We start from the raw sequence: 18,476 nt of genomic DNA, 5'->3' as shown, positions 1-18,476 counted from the left end.
AATGCATGAAGCAGCAGAAAAATGCAAAGATGATGTCTAGAAAGGTTACTTCAGGTAGATTTACCCTCAAACTGCTCTTCTTTTGTAACTACTTTTACAGTAATTTACCTCAAAATTTCTCCTTTAGCAGGCCTTCTCGAAATACAAGGACGTGGTACATTAGATTACTAATGTAATCCCAATTAGGTTGCTTACTTAGAAGTGCTACAGAAAAGTAATGCTTGTGCAATGAGACTCAGAAACAGATGATCTTACAGGCTGTGCAGGTTCCTGCTCTCAGATCATGATGATAGGGATCGCAGTGAATATTTGCTCTTGTACTTTCTTCTTTCCTCTGCCTCATCTCCTACTGACTGGCTTAAAGATGTGTGTGGTTCACTGCAGTAATGGCAAATATGTGTGTTAGGATGCAGTCACATCGTGGTTGGCAATTCAGATGCAAAATAAAGGTTGCTTTTGGAGGAAAATTGATGCTTTTATGTAACAACAGTTTCGTTTGGTAATAAAACCGTATGATTAGCTAAATGTATTCTTGATGGAGTGATATTCTTGCTATTTCCCAAGCGACTCTATTTTCAGAGCACTATGTGGAAACTTATACTGTGAAATTATACTTTCCTTTGTAGAGAGGCCTGCATATATTTTCTGTCCGAAAGGACAGATATTGCTGAATTTACAGATATTGCTGAATGTACACAGACCACGAGGCATTTTTATTGCAGATGCCTGTTGGATCATACTGACATGTTCTTCAGAGCTCTTGCAAAAAGAGTACTGGTGCTTACTCTTTCTCACTTTCACTCTTAGGTACTGTGAACACATGTTTATATTCAAGTTACTTAAAGTTTGGAGATGGGGAATGCATTAAACATTTAGAATGGAGGGAAAACCAGTAAAAGATATTCTAGAACATTCTTGTGAATAAGACCTGCCAGTTTATTGTGTAAGAATCTGTGAACCCTTATATTACTCTATCTGAACATTGGGTGCACATATTTTAATGAGAATGTTTGTAGAAAGTAGAGCCATTTGAATATTTTTCACATGCTGGAAATATTTTCATACCTGCTTTGGTCAGGCTTGGAATTCCTATTGATAATTTGCAAAGTAGCTCTTTGCATTGTCTAGAAAGGCTGAGTCCTTTACCTTTCTTGTGTTAGCATGGAGCTATCTGCAGTGGTAATTCAATGATTGAGATTGTGGTTAGACAGCAAATACTAGTTTGAGTTAAAAAGTAGTAAAGTATCTATGGATCTTACTTGCAAAACTTTTTTGGTTGTGAGCCAGAATTTTTTTCATGGCTTGTTATAAAAAAACCTGAGGAAAATTGTTCTTTTCTTGAAAAAGAACTTGTGTGAGATACTTTGTCTTGCGGTTAGGACACTTGTATGTTCTTTGCTCTCTAAAAAAATCTCAATATTTGTGTGGCAAAGTCATTGAGAGTAGCAGACAGTTGAGGCTGCCTCAGTAGAGCTTGCACAAAAGTAGGGAGAAGACTTTATCCTTTAAACTTAGAATGGTTTTATTTTCTTTTTCAGTTGCAACTGAGGTCATAAAGTATTTGCAGATTATGTCTTAGAACTGGATTGTCGTTCTGGATGGATCAAATGGAGGGGGGGCTAAGAGTGCTTTCAATGAAGATTTCGTGGAGGTTTATGGTAGGGCAGGCTTCTGGGCTGTGGGCTTAATCTCTACTCAATAGGTCCTCTGGCTCTCACCTACTCCTGCCTGGCTGAAAGTGCTTCCTGATGGCTAACCAGGCACATCCTGTGGCTGTTGTGGGTGCCACTGCCATCCCTAGTCATCCAGGTAACATGGAGTTGTGTCCTAAGGCATTGTTTATTGTATGTATTTGTGTGCAGTTGTTAAAGACAGGGGAACTGTTTGCTTTCTGGATCTTAAGACTTTTTGGAGCATTGACCCACATCTTGATTGAGCATCTTGTACTTTGCTGTATGTGCTCTGGTAGGAATAGATTTGAACTGTGAATGCTGGAGCAAAGCTGTTATCACACTAAAAGTGGTTCTGAGTAATGAATGAACCTTTGGTCTTTGGAACAGGATCTGATATCAAAATGTAGACCGTTTCTACAGGCTAGTCATGTAGCTCTTTTGGGGGGGAGGGACTTTTGTTCTCTTAGCTTAAGTTTAGAATTGGCTTTCTATGGAGCAAGAGGCAGATGCTGGTTGGCCAAGTTGGTATAGCCCATAACCATGTTTGTCTTCAAGGACATTTTTGGTAGAAGGCATCTAGGGAGTTCAACACCCATGCAGCCCATACTGCAATGTTCAAAGGATATTTTTCAAGTTGCTCAATTTAAATAGTTGCTATTGTGACATATGTGATACTTCAGACATTAATTGTTGTATCACAAACTGTGATTAAAAATTTTGAGTCTTAGGGAAGACAATAAGTATACATAAAGTTAGGCATGAATTTAGGAAGCCAGAGAATAATACAGATGTGGGATATGGCAATCTCTTATTTTCAGTGGATATTTTTATTCTGCTTGCAGAAAGAACAAATTATTTTAAGGTGGTACCAAAATGAAATGCTTGCATTTTGTAAGACTGGTACTTTTCATCATGGGTTCTGTTTTAATAATGTAGATAAATAATTCACATAGCAGCCATATTATAAAGCTGTGACTTCTTTTGGTAAATGACTGTAGTGGACTATGCAAATACTGTGTGAGCTGTTGCATGTACAAAAGCTGAAAGTACATTATGTCTGTATGTGGAGAACATGCCTCTTAGCACAAAAGGGCTGCTCAGGAATCCCATGTGTAAATTTGCTTTTCAAAGGCAGGCAGCAGGTGTGCTGCAGAGTGGTGCTTCAGCCTATCCCACCTAGAGAAGTTGTTTAATTTGCTCAGGCTGGAAATCAGGAAGAATAAATTCTGTGCCTGGACTTTTGGGCAAGGCATCTTGCTAGCAAGCTGTGCTTAATTTTAAATTCAAAGCCACCATACTAAAATAATAACAGGCTATTTAAAAACAGGTTACTCAAAAGGTAAAAAATGCCTGAGTGAAGACTTTCATTTGTGTCGTGTGTGTGTGGAGGCATTCACGCAGTTCTGTATTGCATAGTTGCTTGCTTGTTTACTTGGGACTCTCACCTTGCTTGGGGACTGAGTATTTCTTTATGTTTATTCTTTAGTGTTTGGCTTCAGACAGTATTCAAACCTTGCACTGGACACATGTATATTTAATTTATCTGGAAAATTTTGTCCATTTCTATTGTGTTTGTGAATTTATACATGTTAATGTATGTATTCTCAAGATATATTGTTGCTCTCGAGCTGAGTAGGACAGGATCCTGTCCTGTTACTTCCTTGCATGTTTTTTTTGTCTTTGTGTTCAAGAATGTCATCTTGAAGGCACAGGAATCTCAGGAGATAAGTGGCCTTTGCACTTATCCAATATGCCTATTTGTAGCTCCAAGGAGCAGTTTCAGAGTCTGGGCATCTTGTGGGTGGAGTGTGATCTGATTGTAATGAGTTTTCATATTACCTAACAGCTAGACTCTCCATAGAAGGTGGTGCAAAATGAGGTTATCCATGGCTTGTGGACTGAAATATGCAAGCTTTCATGAGAGTAGTAATGGTTCTCATGGTACAGTGTGGCTTCCATTCTGCTTTCGTAGTTGTTACCTGGAGCCTCCCAGCTGCTGTATGAAACTCCTTTTCAGCTTATTGTGAATAACAGTATATACAGTATTACCACTGTTCTTTCTGACTCTTCTTACTGAAAGGTCTAGCCTTTTGCAAATGCTGAGGGAAATTCTTGTGCAAGAAATCTGTGGAGTGGAAGACTTGAGTCCAGTGAGATTTAGAATTTGACAAATGTCTATTCAAGTAAGAGTTTCTAAAGAGTAAATAAAGGTCACTCTGGGTTCTGCTCTTATATAGGCTGTCTACCTTTCTACCATACTTTATACCAGAATTTGTGTGTGATAAGATATTAATGGTTTATTTACAAGATGTTTTGTCAGATATGTTGTGTAGTAGATTATAATTGTATCTTCTTTTGTTTTACAAAAGGTTTTGGGTTTTTTTTGTATTTAGTTACTTCCAACTATACAAAACACTTTTCCAGTCATTTTAATGCTTGATAAGTTTAGGCTTCATTGCCTCTGTACATTTTTCAAATTATTAGTTTCCTAATGCTTATGGCTTTAATTTACCCCCTACTGGTGTCTTTAAATGGATTTTCAGAATTTTGAAAGTGGGCTACTATAGTTGTATTTCAGTATTGCTACTGACTGACACAGAATTTCTTAAGTAGCCTCCACAATTAAAGGGATGGGAGGTTCAGACAACTCCTACAGCAAGAAGCCAAAGCATCTCTTAAATAAATTTGTGCTTGGTTTCTTAGCATGCTTTTGCTTTGATTGTTTCTGGTAATTTGCCTGTTGCTTTTGCAAGTGCTTTTCTCTCTGATGTAACTTAAATATGTTAATTTCAGTATCTGTTCTTCTAATGCAATATACTCAGTGTTAAAACATTTGCCTTGTTTAAAAGATAACAGACACAAAACTGACATGCTGCATGCCTCACAGCACCAAAATATCCGTAAAGGATAGCTTGAAGAGTTGAGTACACATATTGTATCCATGGATGAATGTATTAATGCATGCTTGCACATTATGTTCCAAATATAATTCAGGCTATTGTTTTAGGTCCAAGTGCCAGAAAACTACAGAACTCTTTTGCTTTGAATTTACAGTTTGAATTTTCCATTACAGCCTAAAATTGAAGAAGTAGCGATAAAATATCTGCAGTATGTTCATGCTTGGACTGTAGTCTATATAACCTTTGAGTCATTTAACATTCTGCCACATTTCTGTGGAAAAAGTGTCATTCATGAGGACTGATAAAATCAGGCATTCTTCTTGCAGTTAAACCCCAATGTTATCTGTCCCTCTCCCTCTTGAATCTGTTTTCTGGTAGGTTTTCTTTTTTTTTCAGTTTCTGACTACTGTATGATTTAGGGAAAATACACAAATATGTTTTAATGTTTCCAAGGTTCAGGAGACTAGGATATTTGTGACCAAAGTTTAAAATGTATTAAAGAGCAGCAGAAGAAAAGAAGATGGAAAAACCCTACCAACCCAATCTCCCAAGAGTTGTTGTCTGTGTCTTAAGATTCCAGTTCAGCTAATTCTTAAAAAGCCTGTGTTGTCATTAATTACAGGAATGGTTTCCTGAATCTGTGACTCCATGAATGAAATACTTATATTGCCATGTGTTTTCAATATCATGTAGTGGAACATCAGTCCTGATAGACAGTACTATAAAAGTGCAACAATTGCAACTGCCTTTGAAAAACAGTGAGACAAAACGGAGCCTTAAGGAATAAGAAAATGTTATTCCCTTTTAAGGAGTTTCTGGTGTAGCATATTTCTATCTTGGTCTGGTGGAGTTAAATAAAATCTGGTGATTGAATTCCATTCTAGGAATGACCAATCTTCCTAAAATATTTGGACTGAAGAGCTACTGCAGGAGTAACTTAGAGTTGAAATGGAAATGGAGCTTGCCTAATGAAAAGCCGGGGTAATGATGAGGTTTCAGCATGGGTGAATGAAACTTTGTAGCCCCCGTTCCTGTGATAGTTGAATGCCAGTGATACGAGTGATGTAAAAGAGTTAATGTTACTATTAAGAGTTTAAATTTAACTTCTGGTTGCTTACTTTTATTTGAGTATAAGACTCCTGGTTTGATCTTGCATTTATCTATATAAGATACCTGGAGTTTGGCATTTATTACTGTCTTGTAACAAAATTATAAGCCTGAAGTTTCTCATTCATGTTGGACCACATTTTGAGGATTGCAGTGAAAGCTACAGGTATCATCATAATGTAGTAGCTTATGCTAATTATTCCAAATCAGAGATTGGTCAGGATGCTGTACTGTTGCAAAGAACAAAAACTTGAACCTCAGTCTTAAAATTGTCACAAAACAACAATAGAAAACAGCTGAGATGCTTTGGTGGGCAGCAGAGGAAATGCTATTAGGTGTCAAGAAGTTGCTGTGTCTTGCTGCTTTTTTGAATGGTGTTGCTTTAAAGGAATTTGGCATTTAGCTGTATTATCTGCATTGCAATAGCTGGTAATGGAGGTACTTCCTTAAAACAAGGATCCTGTGTGATCTTCCAGGGAGTTTTGAAACTACTCAGATGACACGGTGATTTTTAACAAAAAAAGTTTGAACTGTTTATGTACTATAACTTTCCATTACTAAGGCAGCTAACATTTACTGGATAATAATGTTTGTGTGATGTTTAAGAGTCTTAATTTTCCATGCCTTTCTAAAACTTAAACTGGCTGCAAGACAATATGTGAGGTGATGGATATATTCCTTTTAGGATTAGAAAAGCATATCATATGGATAAATGGTATATGTATTTGGACCAAGAGAAGAATGTTTAATATGCTGAGCATTGTCAAATTAATTTTTCTTCAGAGATTAAAATAATGGGGTTCGGATTTGTTGTGAAATTGGAGCTCCATATGAGAGAGTAAAACAGAGGCTGTCCTTTCACCAATGTATTCAGCCTGTTCATTAAAAGATTTGGTAAATGGACCATGAGAGAATCATTATTAGACAGCAAAAGTGTAAAATACCTTTAAAAATTTGTGGGCATATGTAAACTAGTTGAGAGAATACATTGAAAGAAGACCTTGAGATTATAGAGTGAATGTGGTTTTAATTTTGTGAATGGCAAGAACTCTTATATGAACTGTTCATATGTCTGCAAAGATGAGATTTGATCCTTGCACAAAGATCACTCTGTTTTCTGATCTAATGCTGAAGGATAAATAGCAGTGAAGATGTAGTCCTGGAGCTGAAGAAAATTTGCTTGAAAGATCAAAGATAGAAATTACTTCAATCACATTTTTGACTATTTAACACTTAAATGGCTCTCAATTTTTTAAGTGTAATGATGAATATTGTAAATTACAATAAATGTAATTACATTCCAGTATCACTAATGTCTGTTGTTGACTTCATCTGTATTACAACAAAATCCAAAAAAACTAATTATGCTCACCACATCCTTGTTGTGCTTGATGTCATGTGCACGTGTGTAGTGAAAAGCTGGTTTGTGCCTTTTCCCCTTCTTCCAATTCTGTTTGCATCTGAAGAAAGATAAAAAGGGGTAAGCTAAAAAAATAAATGGGGACAAAAAACCTGGGGCTCCAAATGCTTTAATGCCTGCAACCACAAAAAGGTCTGAATCCTCACTGTTCTTTAAAAAAGGGAGACATGTGAGCAGTCCTTGTGGCTGGGTAAATACCTATACTTAAATACCCATATTTGAAGGTATGGGCATTTGTGTCTCCTCGTTTCAGATTTTGTTGTGGGAAGAGTCTTGTGCTCTCCACTAATAGCAGCTTGTCTGCATAAAACTTATTTAAAATGTGACCAGCAAAGGCCAATAATTATTATGCAATATAATGCAGTACGATGTTTGTGATGCAATGGAAGCTTAAGAGACTACTTAAAGTAACTTTTGTTTCATTTTTGTAAAGAATAAGCTCTTTGTATTAATTCATATAACCCTACAGGTTTAGGGACCTGGTATCTGTACTCTAGTCCTTAAAATTAGAAGGCATGGTTGCCTGGAAAAGTGACAGTATTGGTCTTGCTTTCTATATTTTTGGAACTTTCCCTTCCTATACATAATATTTTTGAATTCTTTTGGAATGTATATCTATTCAGAGTGGAAAACTTTATTTATTCCAGACATGAGTTAATGAGTTCCTTATTTCCACATAACTTTCCTGTATTGAAAATCTTGGGAGCCAGGATCTTTGTTTGTTTGTTCTTCTAAAAGTCAGTCCCAACCACCCGCTCTAGTTCTAAGTACTTTTTTGTAGGTGAATATCTTCTGACAGATTACCTCCTTTTTTTTTTTTCATGGCTTAACTCCCTTGTCAGTTTTCATTTAGTTTCGTTCTTTTATTTTTTAATTTCTAATTTGTTGGAGAGATGATGAGTGTCAATTTTACCCACAGAGACTAAGAAATACATGCTTCAGATGGTGATTTTGTTAAAAAATATACACAGACTGAAATGTGGACATAAAGGAGTTAGCTTAACTTGTCTCCAAGCAGATAATGACATCTTTTATTACAATAAACATAGAGAGATCATTATGGCACCATATTTAAAATAATGACTTATTTTTCACTTGAAGTGATGAGTCTTAGTTATTTTAAAACTTTGCCAAGCTAATCCTTTTATGTTCATGGCATCATGCTTACTTTGTATTTGCTTGAGATTGTTTGTGATGATTCAGGTAGAGCCTGAAGTATGAGACTTGGGGAAGGAGTTCTGCTGATGCACAACTGTTTTTCAGCAATAGCTCTACAGCTGGTTAGAATTTCTAATTTGGAGCAGATCTTTCCCATCTTTCAGCTGATTAAAGGCATACTTGGTTTGGAATTGGGAAAGATAGGTTTTTAACAAGTGATTAACAGGCACTGTTAATTTTTCTAGAAGTTTCAATGATAGGACCAGTTACTGTTTAGGAGGATGCTATAGATCTTCCATGGTAAATTGCGTTCTGTCTAAACCTTTCCTCCTCCTGGGACTCCAGAGTGAATGTTTCAAGTCCTGCTCTGGCTTCTGCTGCCAGTGGCACTTGAGTTGCTCCTACAAGGCAAGGAATGGGAGCCATAACACCACTTTATATCTTGTGTGCATTTGTGCAAAGATGCAGTTTCATAATCTCTGTAAATGAAAGTTTTCCTGCTGTTGTAAGGAGGTGCTGGCCCTGGTCACATGTTCCTGCCATCTCCCTTGTGCTTGGACTACTATTTATGTAGTTATCTAGAGCAAACTTAAAAATAATCTGGAAAGAGAAGCTATCAAAATGCAATGGCTGAGGTGTGAAAAATGAAAAGCCTGGAGGTCAGAACCCCCCCTTTTTTTGTGGCAGAATGGCGCTACATTCTGACTTTGTTACCATGGCAGAGCACTTCTCACTGTTGATAGCTAAATTTCCTCTTGGGTTGAGCCCATCAGAACAAGCCTCTTGCTGCTACCTGATGTGTTGTTAGCAGGTGACTGCAAGGATGGTGGAGCTTTGAGACTGTGAAATCGGCCTGGCAAGGTTTAGGGCATGGGATTAGAGTTGCTCTGCCATGCTGTGCTTGTTCCCTGGATACATTTGTGCTGTGATGCAGTTGTGATCTCTCCTTGTCTCTTTGCCTCTCTTCTTTGGTGCAGGAGGTGAAATGTAGCCCTTTGTATATACTTATGGAGGCTTTTTTTACTGCTTATATAAAGGTATATTCTACCTTTAAGGGATTTTTTCTGTAGCTTTGAGGAACATGTAGCTGCGCACACTCTTCAGCGTTCAATTTGCAAGTAAAAACCCAGTTTAGTGAGAATTTTGAGGCAATCCTAGCTCAGCAGATGAACTGGATGATGGACTTCTGGAACTTGTTATATTTCACCATTTTAATGTATTTAGCTGAGCTATTAAAATAGAAAAAATTTCTAGGGTACTGTGGTCTTATTTACTATCTTATGCAATTCTCGGACATCAGTTTGCATCCAAATGGAGCATATGGAAAATTTGATAGTTTTGCAGTTTCACTCCTTTCTTACCTTTGAAAAGAAAGAAATACCAACTTTTCCAGAAAGATTGCTTTAATTTAACAGGCTGATTCCCTCTACAGGCTAAAATTTTTAAATTTGGGGCCTGTAACTGTTTAAGCATGCTTAATTCCAAGCACATGCTTATTTACAGGATCCAGATTTGTTTGTCTAATTACTTTATAGCATGAGTGAAGCCAGACTGTCTAACTCTCAGGCCCATCTGTTGGGAAGGGGAAGGAGGAACTTGACTGTGTCTGTTCCAAAAAGCTGTTTCACCCACAGTCACCAGATAAAATTTGTTTCAGATTCAGAGTTGGTGGTATTCAGAATACATGGTAGATGCTTTTGTCATAATATATTATCCTGAGCTCGGAATAGTTGTGGTTCATAGAAACAGCACCACAAGGACATCTCATGGATTGCTTCATTTTAAGTGCCTGTAAATTCTGTGATACTACATATTGAAATAATTTATTGACTTGTTTTATTTATGACAGAGATAGTGAGAGATTGTCGTTCCAAAGCTGTAGCATTTTGAGTGATGTAATATTGTCTGTCCATGTTTTGTTCCACAAGTTTAAATGTGCCGAATTCCACTGTTGCTCCCTCATGCTAGCTAAGAAGTGTAACTTACACATACTTTGAAAATAATTTGAAACTTTTATAATATTCAGTGGTGTTTATTATCACATGTAATTCTTTGCCTTCTGTGGAAAAATAAAATTAAATAGCCAAATCTGCAGTTTTCTTCATGTCAGAACATGTGTGAGTAGAAACAGGGCTTTGTAGAAAACTCCAAATTTGTATATATGAGTATAAAAATCCTATTCCTTAAAGGAAAAATATTATTCCAAATTTTATTATCGTTAACTTTGGCTACAAAAGCACCTTAACGTTTTTCTTAGTTTTACGTGAACATCCACATTTAAGAGGACAACATAATCACATGCATGTCTGCCCATAATATCTAATGTAAACTTCATATAAGTGGAGCAAAAATAGAAACTGGAGAGAGAGCTATGTACATTAACTATTAAAATATATAGAAAAAAAATATTTTCTGGGCATGATTTCCAAAGGGAAAAAGAAATTGAATTTTTTATTGACTTAAATGTAGTGTAGTAGGCCTCTCTTGGTGGGCAGCTGTAAAATCTAGTTATCTTTCATTACAGGGTAATTAAACCACACTTTTCTCCAAGGAACTGTCTGTAAGATTTAAATAAGAACATCTTCCATTAGTAATACCACGACTTCTTTGCAAAAAGATGCATGGAGTAAAGGAGACAAGGCAGAGTGTGCTTTGCAGGATTCCATGGAATGGTATCTTTGCTGTGACTGTGTTGTCTGATGTTATCCCATCCGCACACTAGTGCTTGCTCAGCTCATGAGGGGGCATCACAGAAGTGCTCCCTTGCCATCCTCTCTCAGATGCAGCTGCTTCTCCCAACTTCTTCCATGCTTGTGCTGGTGTAGGGCATTTCCTCTTGTCCCTGCTTGCCCTCCAGCTGTGTTTTCCTAAGCCATGCTGTATCCTGTGTTGACCTAAGACAATTGGTTAAGCTTGCCTTTCAGAGATGGGAACCCTTGGTTTGTTTTTTTTTTTTTTTAAACAATCACACCTGCAAAGCTAAAGGAGCAGCATACTTCAGTACAGATATAGAAATAAATGGCTAGAGATATCAATACCACCAGTTTTTAGAGAAGGCTCTGCTTTCTCTTAAGGACATGGATGTTGTGAGATTCAGTAGGAAGATACACATCCCTTTATCTCAGACAAAGTATGTGGGTCTTGTCTATTTTGTGACAAGGATTGTGCCAGGTTCTCTCTACTTTTAGTTGCTGTCCCTGTCCAGAGATTATGATCTTCCTGATACACTTAGCTTTATGGAGTAAATAACTTTAGAAGGGAACACTGGAGACTAGTCCCTTTCTTGAAGTGGCATCAGCTGGAATGGTTGCTTAGGTTTATATCCAATTGAGTTTGGAATATCTGTAAGGATGGAAACTCCACAGCCTCTCTCAGCTATGCATTCCTGTGTTTGATCAACATCTTGCAGTACTCCTTGCCTTTCTAGATTGCAGCTATCTCCCATGTGACTTGTCTCATCACCATGGCCATGACAGTACCTCTGTAATTCCCAGTTTTTCCCTGCTAGTGACTGCCATAGGCATCTCTGGTCATAAGTGTGGTTTTCAGTCAGCCTCTACCTTTCCTGCATGCTTTCCCCCATGTACCCTGTTAAATGTCTGGTGACAGTGTGTTTGTTGGCAGTTGTCCCTTCTGCTGTTAACTCTTCTTGGGACTATCCCTCAAAATCCTCTAAGCACCCCCTGCCCCTTTAGCTGTTTTTAGCTCATATGGTTCCCAAACTGATGGGTGCACAGCTGCTGCTGGGGGTGTGAGAGTCAGGAGGGATTGGGCCCTGGGGTGCAGGTACTGACTTTGGGTCACTGCTCTGTGACAGTTACTGTGACCTATGGGACACCATCCCATCCTGGGGTTTTATAATGGTTTTATGCTTGAGCAACTATTGCCCCAGTCCTATCCTTCCCTTACTTGTTGTGATGTTTTGTGGTTTTTTAGTAATTGCAGGGTCAGTATATCCTGGCTTTGGTAGAAGACAGTCTGTTGGTTTAGTGAATTAAACCTGGTTTGGTGTGGCGATGATGAACAAACAAAACCACAAACAAATGTGTGCCCATGCACATTTAATTATTGATATTTACTGCTTCTCTGGTTCTGAAATAATTGTGATTAATGTACCTGACAACATGATATTTATTTTTTTCATAAATATGCCTGTTTATCATTTAATGTTGCGTCAGAAATTAAATTTAATGCTGTTTAATTGCTCACTTCTTCTGGGAAAATAACTCCAGTTTACTAACAAGATGTAGATGCATCTGCTTTTTTGAAGTGGATTTGATGGTTTGTTCTGCATCTTCCAGTGTAGCTCAGGGAGTCTTTATAACCTCTCTGGAGATCTTCAAACTTAGACTTCATAGACTCTCTGGAGGTCTTTGAACAATCTTTATCAAATGTTTGATGATGAGTATTTCTGTTGACACAGTAACAGTTGTCTAAATATCAGCAATTGCAGCTATTTGACAGGAAGTAAATTAGTAACCTTGTGAGGACAGTGGAAAGGATTTTTAAGTCCACTTGGCCAGCTGAGAAAAGGGCACTGTGGGTCAGAATGGCATTACCCATGTTAGAATTTCGTTAGGGCAGTAGGCTTTTAACAGTCTTGTTTTTACCAAGAATGTTGCTTATTCAATGTCTTTGTCTGTTATAATGTTTGAGAAATGACTCTTTTTCAATCTAGTTATTAGAGAAGATACTTCTAGGGTCACTTACCTTCCTGGCTGTCAACACCAGGGTTCCTTATGCTTAAATCATCAGTAAATTCAGGGTCGTGTGAGCTTGGACAGTCATCATAAGTTTTCATTTGGTTTTTGAATGTGCAGTATAAATATCATTATAGTCACCTAACTCTGGAAGCATTTTAGAATGTTTGGAAAAATACCAGACAGGTTTTTTTTCAACGCACAGGCATAAAATTAATACCCTTTGACTTCAAGCTCAATGTAACATCTCAGTAACACAGTGCTAATTTTTCATTACTCATTCACTTCTAAATATTTTCTCATGTTTTGATTATTGATTTGGCCTCTCCTTTGAAAAATGCAAGGTATGATATTGCGAAGTGCACTTACTGAACAAGCTATATGTTTGTGTTCTCTATTAATTTGCAAAGCTTCACGTACAGCTTTAGGACAGGAGAAATAGTGTGGCTGTATTAAGCGTATGCCTTGTGTCTGTGCATATTCTTCGTTTGCTCTAACATTGGAGTTTTTGAACTGTTTGTTCTGCTTGTTTTCCCCACTGAATTTCAGTTTGCTACAGAAAATTTTGTAGATGCCATAAACTTGGGTCCTTGGTAATGTGAGATATTGCTTTGGCTAGAATGCTGCTTCCTTGTTTTCCCCCCTCATCATTGTCCTGTTTTTTTCTTCATAATTGCCTGGTCTTAATTTAGACTAATGTATATTTTTTGTTAAACATCTCATTGAGTATTTTCTGCCAAGCTGAAGGCTTTTTCCAGACCAAAAGCCAAATGGCCTAGAAAGTAAAGTTCTGCTAACTTTCTGTGCTATATGCAGTGCAGGAATTCCAAGTGCTTTCCCCCTCCAAACAAATTAAAAATATGTAGCTTGAATCCTAACTTTCGACAAAGTAAAGAACTAATACAGCTCTAGAGTAACTAGTACTTGATAGTGGTTTTTTTTTTGTGAAACAAAGTAGTTAATAGATTTGGCTAGTTGTGGCTCAAATGTATTCTTTGATTGATAAGATGGGATACTTATCAATCGATAAGCAGGGACTCCTTCCTACCTTGCTAGCATATTCAGACTGGATTTGTGCAGCACTGGCATATTACATTTTAAACTAAGCTTGAATTAATGATTAAACAAATGCTGCTTTTACATCAGGCGAAGTCTTGTGTGGTCATGCAACTGGTGGAACTATTTTGTGTTGCATGAAAAATGAAATGGTCTTCCTGAGGCTGGATGTTCGGGAAGACTAAGATTACACTCGGGTTTACCATTTCCTTTGTGCATACCTGATTTCTTCTCTTTATCTTCCTGTAATCAGCAGCTATATCCATTGCCAGGATCTAATTGAACTTAATGAAGAAAGAGGTTCTGCTGTTAAGCTTCTGCATTTTCTGCTCTTTGTGCTGCTCAGGGTGCTAAAAAGAGATGAGTTAACATAAACCTGAGTAGGCTGTTTAACCTTCTTTCTCTTCTGGAAATGTAGATGCAATAACATTTGCAGCTGAAAAGGCTCATTCGCAGTTTCTAATGTTTAAGGATGCAAATGAAGCATTTTGTCTTTTCTGTCGCCTGGAGGTGTTAAGCAAGGAAACAGAAAGAGGTTTCTAGGATTAGTTCCACAGATTTCTTTTATCATGTAAAAATCAAGGGTGGTTTCAATGCCGTGAAGTGAAGAAAAGCAATATGGAAACCATCCAGGGAAAATTCTTAAGTTTAGTTTGTTTCTCCCTAAATTTTCTGGGCATTCCTTACTACTGATATAGGTGACTACTCAAAACTCTTTCGAGCATACCAAGGCTAAGTTTCGGTGCCTCGGGTGCTGTGTAGTGTTCCATGTATGGTGAAGTAGTTAATCACTCACAGTGGCGCGTCATGCAAACTCCTGTATGTTCAAATTTTATAGTTTGTACATGAGAAATGCTTCTGAACCGAGTTAATTCGATATTGCATTTAAGTTCTGGACAAACATAAAATATATACACCATCTAAAGCCTTAAATAGTTTTAAAGTGAAATTATCAAGTAAGACTTCACATTGCAGATCCAAAGTGAAAGCTTGTAAGTGTCGAGCCACAGAGGTAGTACTTGTTCTCAGTGTCTTGTGCTTTGAGCCCTTGGAAAAAGCTGGCTCTGTGTCTTTTCACTTGCAAAGATATGATTGGGAGCTATGTCTTCCACTTACAAGTTACAATATACACTATGAACTTTTTGGTAAAGGAGAGTTTTTAATTTCAAAATGGAAAATTAAATCAATGTAAGCACGTTTTCCCTTTCTATGTATAATCTGTGATAATAATAGTTCACAACTTATATCTTGTTAAGGATGTTCTCTATGGATCACTATCATTCTTAGTTTTGATTTTGTAATTTTACCACTTCTGTGGAATTAGAGGAGATGACTTTAAAGTTTATTTAAAAAAACCATTTTTCATGTGGCATTAGTACTTAAGGTGGTGCTGACTATTTAGAGTTACTCTGGCCATTCCCTGGTGTTTATGCAGAAGTCATAAACCTGTGTACCTTTTCTGTGGTGTACACCTTTTTTGGACACTGGAGTTTAGTTGCTTTAGATTGTTTGTACTAGCTTGGCAACTGTACCTTTTGTTTAAGCTGAGCTTTAGATTAGTATAACAAATTGAGTTCTCTCTTTCCACCTCCAGTATTTGAATATACATATACTACATTTTAAAAAGCATAATTATGCCTAGCCTACTTTAAAGAAGGCATGTTTGGGACCTGGATAAGACTTGGTTTTATTTCATCCTGCAGAAGTTTGTCTGGTCCTTCTCGTAACTGATTAATGGATTTTCATGCCTCTGCATATTTAAAACTATGGAGACAGGCATTAACAGACTCATTGCAGAGTTAAATAAACCAGTTAATATTTCTCAGAATGATAGTTTACTGGGAGTCTATTAACACATCTCCCTCTCCATGGTAAAGTTTAAACATGGAAACTGGCATCAATTGGCTTATTTTCAAGTAAACCAGTGTATTCTAGTTTTCATTTGTTTTTGGGGTATTGCTGCCCAGCAATTTCCTTCTTTTCTTAAAGTGTGGTTGGAAAATGCTTTAGTGTTCTTTAATTCAGTTTTAAGAAGGAAGACAAACTTCTTGCAGCTGTGTTCAGTTTTAGGTAAAGCCTTTTTTTTTTCTGCTAGCTTTTTCCTTTCAAAGGAAACACTTCCCATGTTTTACTTTCTCTTGCAGTACATACTCCTGTTGGAGACAGTGAATAAGATATTTAAAGTACCAGTGTAGTGTCACAGGTAGTGACATAGCTTGTGTGGGGGTTCTGACTTCTACATTGTAGTGTGTTTTGGAGCCAAGTAACAGTTCTGATTTTGAAGCAGAATTTGGAAGAAGCCCTGAGACCTGATAGGCTGGGCAGCACAATTCTTTATTACTACCTTCCCTGCAAGTTGCCTCAGGCACTGTTACTTGCCAACTGCCAATTTATATTTTGCTTTTGAGGCTACTTCCTGTCGCAGTGTACCTGCCTTGTGTTTCTGAAGCTCAAGGTGATTGTAGTAATCCATCTCCTTCCAAAGACCTCTAACAACACAAAAGCCAAACCTCTGCAGAAATAACTGTAGTAGTCAAAGGCAGGTGTAGAGAACAGTAGGATGCTACAGCCCTTCCCTCTTGCATATTTATGCTTTTCCTTACATCACATACTGTCTTCACTGGGCTATAAGCTGTACAGAAAGCTTTAATTTACTTCAGCTCATCTTGTAAAAATATTTGTTCTAATGAAGGATGCTACTTGTATGTGTTGTCTTTTCTCTCGTGCGTGTTGGTGTAAATGTGTGTGCATTGTAAAGATCCTGTAGAATCTTCAGAAGTTCTGCTTATTTCACTGTAAACAAGGTTGGGAGAAACTTTTCTTCATTGAATTGTTGGAGAGTTACTGCTCTTGGTGATCCATGACAATACCTAGGCTTTTTACTGATTCAGGCCCTTTGCAGCTTAAAATTAAACATCAGAGAATGAAATTTTCCATTTATTGGTACTGAATTTGCAGGTTGATGCCTGCACAAATCATTGGCCACTCCTGTGTATGCTCTTAATTCTGAGCCTTCAAGACAGCGGCAACAGGGCCAAAAAATTGGAGGTGATAGGTCATGGCTGTGCATGACCTATCCTGATGATATCCTGATGATATCCTGAAGGCTTCAGGATATTTTTTCATGTCCACCACATTGTATTGTAGAGTATTTTACCAGTTCAGTATTTCCTAAGTTATTGAGTGGATGCTTCTTATTATATAATCTTATAGTAGATTTCCTTGAGGAGTTCCTTCCCAATGTTGAATGGACAGTTCTTGAATTCTGAAGTGTTTTATGTACATGTCTTTTTCAACTGATGTCAGTGTGCTTGTGTTGGTGGTGGTGTTGGACTTTTTTCTCCCCTTTTTCCCCTGCTAGTACTCCTGAATCTTGTCTGACTTTGGATGTTTCATCTGGATTTTTCTGTTCTGCTTGGTTTTTTCCTAGGTTATTTGTACCTCTGTTGGACCTTCCTTTTGCTGCCAACTCAGCTTTTCAGCCCTGCATTTATCTCATGTGACTTAGAGGCCTTTTGGCCCAGCTGTCTATTCCAGTCATCTTTGAGGTGTGCTGCTTATCTACTCGGCTTTGTATGTGTCTGCAGGCAGCTGCACATTCAGGTTTGTGTCCTTGTGGTGGTCTGTGAGCTGTATGTGGGGGTTGTGTTTGTGGATGATCCCAGTTTTTCTGGAACACTGTGAATACCAGACTACTTGCGCCTGTTCCCTTCTTCTTTGGATCTGCCTTCTTGGCTGGTTGTGTGGCAAGAGGGAGTACAATGGTGAAAGAATCAATCAGTAAGGATTTAATGGATACCTTTTCTAGTTTCTCCTGTGAAGAAAACTTGCAGGTTAAAGCAGAACTCTTTTGAAAACCAGACCCATGATAAAGTTTCTACTTAAGTTTTTAGCTGTGGACCCTCCTTCATAATCTTACCAATAAATTCTTCAGTAAGTGTGGTAACTTGTGCTGCCCACACTTGCTGATCTTGCTGTTACTTCACTGCCACAGAATCTTGTTTCTGTTTCTCTTCTGCCCTTAAGTTGTTGGAATACTTGTAACTACATGTCCAGAGTTGTTTTTAGCAGTGGCTTTGATGCTTCAAACTTCAGCCATTCTGTGACTCAAACAGTGCTCTTCAGAGAAGCATCATGTTTGATTTTTAAAACAAACCTTAAAACAGTAATGCAGATTTAACAAGAACAGCAGGTCGATATGGCAGCATGCAGCCACCCTCCAGAGCACCTCAGAGTTTGAGCATGTGCCATCCTCCCAAAGAAGATTGCCGTCCTCCGAAAGAAGATTCTTGTTCCCAGTTGCATGCACCAGCAGCTTGTGGTCCTTCCTTCAGTGCCCATAAAGCTTCTCTGTTTAGCTCATTTTGTCTCATGAAAGTGATGGAAAACATTTCTTACACAAGAAATAGACCATTGTCTGTCGTGTTGGTCAGCTAGGTCAGCTGAGGAGTGTTTAAGCCTG

The 18,476-nt window shown here is 37.7% G+C and overlaps 1 protein-coding gene across 3 annotated transcripts in view; it reads left to right on the top strand.

Moving 5' to 3' along the window:
* Window positions 1–18,476, top strand: part of PCCA (propionyl-CoA carboxylase subunit alpha) — a 299,270-nt gene that overhangs the window by 79,531 nt on the left and 201,263 nt on the right. Inside the window, exon 1 of one of the 3 annotated variants that reach the window (XM_064712177.1) lies at window positions 17,542–17,617. The exons of the other annotated variants lie outside the window; for them this stretch is intronic. The gene's annotated coding sequence lies outside the window, so the exon portion shown is untranslated. Of the gene's footprint in view, window positions 1–17,541; window positions 17,618–18,476 lie in introns of those variants that run through there. 3 annotated transcript variants of the gene reach the window in all.

Source organism: Zonotrichia leucophrys, chromosome 1 (genome assembly GCF_028769735.1).
Source record: "Zonotrichia leucophrys gambelii isolate GWCS_2022_RI chromosome 1, RI_Zleu_2.0, whole genome shotgun sequence".
In the NCBI taxonomy this organism is placed as follows: domain Eukaryota; kingdom Metazoa; phylum Chordata; class Aves; order Passeriformes; family Passerellidae; genus Zonotrichia; species Zonotrichia leucophrys.
The sequence above is the reverse complement of the archived record's forward strand: the minus strand, read 5'-3'. Positions and strand labels throughout refer to the sequence as shown.